Here is a 7,815-nt window from a genome sequence, read left to right on the forward strand (position 1 = left end):
GCTGGGGCCAGGCACCAGCACTAGCGCCAGGCGCCAATGGCTAGCGCCAAGCCTGGTTCCAGGCGCCAAGGCCTAGGGTTAGGCGCAAAGCCTGATTCCAACGCGTTTTCGAAAATCCGATAAGTTTACCGTACTGGTGGATAAAATAATATAATTTCTTCGAAAATGCTATTTGATTTTGATTAAAACTCTGAAAAGTCAACAAAAGTCAATTTATCAATGCTAATTGAATTAGGAATGAAAAGAACCTTCTAGAAGAATCTAGAAGACTAAAACCATTACTAATTGAATTAGGAATGATAAATCATATTAGGCCCTCCCCTAGATCATTGGGCCGTACATAAAGCTCAAACCGGGCTCAGTTTAGTAAATTGACCATAACTTCCTCAATATTCATTGGAATTGGGCTTATAATATATCGTTGGAAAGGTCTTTGCAAGCCCCATCCAAATACACTACTATGGGACCCATATCATGGACCAACCAAACTGGATTGGCTGTTTTTTAAAAATAAGTTTTGAAAAACAGGGAGAAGTGAAAAGAAATAAAAACTATCCGCAACACTAGACCTTTCCATACTTTCGTTTCATTCGATTATGATTCGACGTGAAAGGTACTCATCACTGGGTTTGGTTTTGGGGAGACACAAATGGGTGTCTACAGAAGCCCCCACTTTGACTGAGTTTGGAGAAACGCAAGTTTCGAAAACAAAAGTCAAAGTAACGATAGGGACGGAGAATGATTTAGAACGTTCTGCGATCCTAAATCAATATTGTAACGCCGATACCTGCAAAAACTAGCGTTAGTTAAACAGATAAAAGTAGTTAAGAAACGGGTATCTTGCACCGTCGAGCACACGTCTCTGAAAGTAATTGATTGTTTTGATGACCTCTACAAGCTAGAGAATGTCATCCCGCTTGAAAACCGCTACGCCTGTAACTGCTTCCAATTTGGAAGATTGATTCACCTGAAACGATCCTCCTCCGCTATGATAATATTCCACATCCTAGGGAACACCATCGAAGATTATTTCTCTTGAAATAATCCTCATCCACATTGATAATATTCCACATCCTAGGGAATACTATCGAAGATTGCTTCTCTTGAAACAATCCTCAGTTGTTTGTGACAACTCTCCATAATCCAGGGAACGCCACCTTATTGTTTCGATGTTCACTTTCCTTTGAACAAAGAGCTTCTTTTGATATGACTCCAATTTCCGCTGTGATAGTCTTAAAAAAGATCACTGCTTTTTAATATTTGCTATGCCAGTACGTCGGCGCTTTGCTGCTTGTGAACCAGTATGTCGTTGCTTTTGCTGTGATGACAATCCTCTTTTCTTAGGGAATAGTTGCCAACACAACTCTTGTATGATGTATGACAATCCGATTTAGGGAAAGTTGTCAATGATTCGTAACAATCCGTCCTTGGAAATGTTGCCACGATGAAGCGACAATCCGTATCTCAGAAAATTTGTCAAAATCCAATCTTTGGAAAAGTTGCCAATGCTTCGTAACAATATTTCATAAGAACTTTGCTATGATCGACAATCCACATCTTGGAATATAACTCTTGAAAGCAATCCACCTTGGAAATTTGCCAAACGCTATGCGACAATCCTCTTAGGAAAATATTGCCACGATTGACAATCCGCGTCTTGGAACATTTGCAAGAAAGAGTCGACCGACAATCCTCTTCGGGAAAATTTGCCACTTGCTGAAGACAATCCACGTCGAGGAACCTTTGCCAAAATTTATGATGAATAGAGCCCTACAACAATCCTTTGGGAAATTTTGCCATAGGGAATTGGGTGTATGACAATCCAATCTCGGAAAACTTGCCAACGAGCCGACGAATTTATGACAATCCGAACTTGGAAAAACTTGCCAACAAAGAAGGAGCACAACAATCCACGCTTAGAAACTTTGCCAGAGATGACAATCCAATCTTGGAAAAATTGTCGTTGAAGAAAATGCACGACAATCCGTTTTTGGAAATACTGTCAGTTGGGGATGACAATCCAATTTTTGGAAAAATTTGTCGTTTTAGTGCTTGCTTTTGAACGATGCTTTGGTGCTTGTAATGAGCCAATACGCTTAAGCTAAGTGAGACGATCTTTCATCAGGTCGATCACTTATTGCAATTGTAATCGAACTGACTACTAATTATGTCAAATTGCTTATAGGGGCTAACTGGCGTACCAAGGAACCCGAAATTGCTGCATGAGGTCGAAATCACTTTTCTGAGAGGCTTCGAGTCCTGTCGTTGCTGAGATATTTCTGGCGCCAAGAATTGACTCTGTCGCCGAACGCTGTGATAGGGTCTTCCCTGTTCTGCTGCACCTGTATTTATTTTTAACTATAGAACTTTGCCAAATTCTTTAATCATCTTAGGGTTGACCTAAGGTTTAACATTGCTTGACTCATCGACTTGACACGACTCAAGGTATAAGCTTGACTCTCTGTGATTGACTCGAGGTTGACTCGACTCGAAGTGAAATGACATGTGTGACTCATGACTCGTGTGTGCATTGTAATGTGATCGTGCGACTCGAAAATGCAAAAAAAAAAACAAAATTTTCCGTCATTTTTGTGGAGGGTACCGACTTTCTCCCGAAAAAGAAAGACGCGAAAAAAGAATCGAAGTTTGAAGATGCATGTTGAATGAGCTTAGTCAAATGATGTTTGATACTATCTCTCAAGGTGCAAGGATTAACCCATCCTAGGCTATCTCAACTGTTGACTCAATGATGAAAGCATTTGGGTAACTTAGGCACGGAGGCTAAGTACTTCGTACTTTGTGATGCAATGGTGAATATGATTGATGAGTGATGTGACAAGGCATGCTTCATCGTTATGTTAAGATTTCATGACAAAGGGTTCCTAATGGAAAATATATTTGGTCATGTATCTATGCAGTGTGTGAAAGTGATACTAAAGTTAGGCCGCAAGAGCTAAGTGTGTGGAAAAATATATTATTGAAAAGAGTCAAATGGTGGTGACTCTTAGGCTAGGTAAGCTAATGATATAAGGATCAAGCCCCCAAGTCTAGATCTAAGTGAATAGGGATGAGCATGGGAGATCCCTTGATATGATCATGGTGAAAGTGTATGAATGTGAATGTGAATGCATGTTTATTATGGTCGCACCTCGATGTGAGGTTGCCTACGTATCCGTTAGGAATCAGGCCGAACGTAGCTCTAGCCGAACCTCGCACAAATGTGTATACCTCAAAAAGGTCTTTTAAGGGTTGTAATGTGGTTAGGCTAAAGGTTGAAGAAGAAGGGGATAAAGGCCCAAGACCCTAGATAAGCCCCCAAGGTGTGCAGCCTTGCTTTTGAATCTTTGTATTTTCATGCTTGAGTTCCTACTCTTTTTTAGCTCTTTTGCTTTAGCATTTATTTTATTTTTATAAGTGTGAACAATATCGATCATGCGGTCTATCACTCACTTGGCATTCATGTTTCTCAGGCACGGTACCGAGCACTCGATAAGAGACGCAATCCGAGATGTGTTCTTATCGAAGATACTTTCATATCAAAGACATTGGAACACTTACCCTTTTGTACACTTTTATTTATTTATTTTTTGTTTATTTTTGCTATTTTAATCTTTTGAATTTGCTCAAGATTTCTTTAGAATTGCAAAAGTTGCACACCATCCCATCCCAAGGTTAGGTAGATGTAGGTTGAAAAAAGAAAGGTCTATTGTTAGACGAGGCTCAAAGTGGTTTATGAAGAAAGGATTGTATATTAGAAAGGTGAAAGGAGATATGATGTGGCTACAAGGGGTGCCTCAAATCATTGGTATACCTTGTGCTTAATTCGACATTTTTATTTATTTATTTTTTTTTTTCATTTTTTTTCTTTATTTTTTTTAAATGTAATGCAACGAAATGATCATATGCAAGAAAATAAATGCTCATTTTATTAAAAAGGGGAAAAGGAAAAAACTATAAAATTAATCTAAAGGAAAAGAAAAGGGTGCCTATGCTAGACTTATTGGGGAAAGGACAAAAATGAAAAAGAATTAGAAAAAGAGGCCATGAAATCTTGGCGTTGCAGCTCGCCTCTTGTCTTGTGTCATTCGCTTCATCATCACCCAGTCTTCTCGCTAGCTAGAGGCAATGGGATCTTGTTTTCTTCTATGAGGTCTTGAATGAGATTTTGAAACCTATAGCATTCATCAGTAGTATGACCGCGCCCTCGATGGTACTTGCAATGGGAGTTTGGATTCCATCTCGAAGATCGATTTTCTGGTGTTGGATCCTTGGTAGGGCCAATAGGTTTGATTAATCCTCGATCGTAAACACGGTCAAAAGCAGCATCGTAGGTCATTCCAATGGATGTGAACTCTCGCCTGGGTTTCCTTTTAGATCCTTGATTGTCCACGGCTAAGACATCATTATGGTCAAAGGTACTAACATTATTACTAGAGTGGGCGTTTTCGGAAGAAGAAGAATTATTGTTCTTCTTTCCTTTCCAGCCACCGTGGTAACTATTGTTAGTAGCTTTTTGCTTTGCGAGGTCGTCTTCGATTTCAATTCCGATGTCATAAACGGCCTTGAAAGTATTCAAGTTGTGTTGATATTTCAAATGCTTCGAATACTTTTCTTGAAGATTCTTGACAAACATCCTCATAGACTCCTTTTTGGTGGGGATCTCAATCATCTTGGCGAAAGTTTCCCTCCATTTATTAAAGAAAGAAGTGAAACCTTCATTCTCTTTTTGTCTTAGCATCTCAAGTTGTCTATGATCGGTTTCAACTTGAATATTGCACTTGTATCTATCGACGAAAGCGTTTACTATCGATTCCCAGGTAGAGGTTTTCTCCTTGTCGAGGGAGAAGTACCATTGTTGGCAAACGGTTTCAAGAGATAGTGAGAACAGAGAGGGAAAAACCTTTTTATCGATACCCTTAATACTCATTATGGTTTCGAATGCTCTTAAATGAAAGTAAGGATTATCCGTTGCCTTGAATTTTGGGATGTCTTGGGCATTGAACTTCTGCGGAAGAAGATCTTTGTCCACCGAGACCCCTTGTGAACTCATGCCCTGAAATTTGTAGTCATTAGATAGCTTGCTCTGACTCTCTTGCATGAGGTTCATCTGTTGTTGCTTCACGGGGTCATCGATCCTAAGTGCGAGAAGTTTCAGTGTCTCAGTCACAGTAGCCAGTTGGTTCTTAAGATCATTGACTTCTTCTTGAGTTGCCATTATCTTCTTAGCCTTCCTCTTTTGACGAATCGGTTAATTATTTGGGGATACTTATTGTTAATTATTTGACTCAAACTTTATTCAACATTTTATGGATGGAGGAAGTTAAGAAAAATTGGAATAGAATGCGAAAGAAGATTTAGATGGAGGGATATGAAGAATTAGGAGTAGTATGTACCCCCAACTCAAATGACGGAAAGACCGACTCATGCATGGACCTAAGACATGGTCAAGGTGATATATACTCAAAGTGTGTGCTAAGACTAGTGAGTGTAGGTGACATGTTAAGACTCATGTCATGACCTTGTGGCTAGACTATGTGACTAAGACTCGATTAATGACTCGACAAGGTGTTATTGATAGCGAAAATTAACCGAATTAAACAGAAGACTGATTAATTATACCCTAAGTGATGACACGACAAATAATCCGAACTGTCGGCCAAGCGACAGGACTGGCGTCACACTGTGGAGCTTGGCGCCAGACAAAATTGCTGTCGTTAGGCGCTACACTCCATAGTGTGGCGCTACAGCTCAGACCTTGTCGCCAATATTGGAGCTTCGGTCTGGGACAGTTTTCGGTGTTATTAGTCAACTGGGGTATGCCTAAAGTCGTACTAGGTCAATTCCGATTAAAACATTAGACTTTATTGACTCAAATTAATTAATTAATTAATTAATTAGGCAAAGTTCTTTAAGTCATTAATTTATTTAGTCTCAACACAAGTCAACAAACGGTTAAGAGAAACATAGAATATATATGCACAACAAATAATGCACAATTAGTCAAGTAGGCACAATATGATGCAATGAGTTCGCAACCTAACCATGGCTCTAGTTCTCTAAAGTTCGGGTTATGGTTTAGTCAAAGAAGGTCCATGGTTAATTGTCCGAATGCACCGCCCGGAAGCCTAACCGTGAAGGGTTGGCGCGAGTGGATGGGACACCGCAAGCTTTAGAAAAAACTCGCTTCCATGGTTTGGTGAATTCAACATCTCGGATGTACCCTTTGTTGCACGGAGCGTTCAATCGGGTAGATTGAGCATGAATTCCCAGAGGGTTATGTCCATATGTAGAACACATATTGGTTTTAGAAAAGTGAGAAAAAATTCAATCAGGAAGTAGGATCGAGCAAACAATACGAAAAACCGGTCAAAATTAGAACGCATATTTCTGGCTCGGTATTGGGGGAACTTGGCGCCAGCAAACAGAGACTGGCGCCAGATTTTAACTGTAGCGCCTAGCGCTAATTCTAGCGTCTGGCGCTACGGCTAAAAGTCTGGCGCCAAGCTCTGGCCCCTGACTCTACTTCCCACATGCCTCAGCAGCTTTCTGTGCTCGATAAAATTTTCCAGTTTCGCGCGGTGTTATTTCAGTCCTAGTTGTGAAAGACTTTCCTCAAATTTCCTACGTGTAAAATCCTATGTTTTTAACTCATTACGGATGGTCTTTTCAATGAGATCTTTTTTTATGCATATGACAATAATGTTAATCAAAATTACGCACATGAAATACTTAGAACTTTTCGAGTCTCATCCACTCATTCTAAATCATTGCCGAAACAAATTCAGGAATTAAAATAGAAATTCTCCCCAGTGGAGTCGCCAAAAACTGTAGGGAATAATTTCAAGCCTTTAAAATCCCACTAGCTTGAACCCCACTGTGATCATACACTAAAGTACGGTGGCGTCCAAAAGGGAAAAAGATAGCGCAAAAGAGTCGCCAACAAGTTTTGTAGGAACTTGTAAACCATTCACGAGGTGAAGGTTACACCCCTTAACGATACTCCATAAGGTCTAGAACCACATAAGGGTTCGGGGATGAAGGTACAAATCCAACCTAAAAGAGATTGAACCTGCCCTAATAATAGGCCTCTACTTTATTCTGATCGTATTCATGTGCGCTTTTCAATTAACATGCAATCAGTAGGATTAACCCTAAACCTGTTTAATCTATGTTGGTTAAATTTAATGCACAAATAAACTATTATTGGCAATCACTTGAATTATAATCATATTAACCCTAAACAAGATTATTAAATATCTTATTAAGCGTGATTACAAGTACCAATCCCTTTAAACATGCATAAAAGGTGTGATCAAGCAATAAATAAATAAGCATCAAGCAACATAATAATAAATATCAATAATAATTATAATCGTCATCAAAATAATAATAATCATAAATTATAACAATTATAATCATAATCATGTTCATGTTAATATTAAAGCATAATAAAAATAGCAAGATCCTAAGCATGATACTAACAAGATTAATAACAAACCATAGCATGTCACTAAGCAATAAAAATCAAAGCTTTAACCCTAACATGATACTAGCAATCATAAATATTAGGAAGAACATAGGAAGCATCGCATGAATCATATTAAATATTAAAGTTACCCTAGACATGATACTAGGAATATCATAATAACAATATAAACATGATGTCTACATCATAAATCAATCAAAACCAATTAAAGTACTTACTTTGATGCTTCGTACCTCTTTCTAATAACAAAATACACACGTTAGTAACTTCAAGGAAAATAATAAACAAACAATTAAATTAAATAATTGAAAGAGAGATTTGGGACCAAA

Source organism: Chenopodium quinoa, unplaced genomic scaffold (assembly GCF_001683475.1).
Source record: "Chenopodium quinoa cultivar QQ74 unplaced genomic scaffold, ASM168347v1, whole genome shotgun sequence".
NCBI lineage: Eukaryota > Viridiplantae > Streptophyta > Magnoliopsida > Caryophyllales > Amaranthaceae > Chenopodium > Chenopodium quinoa.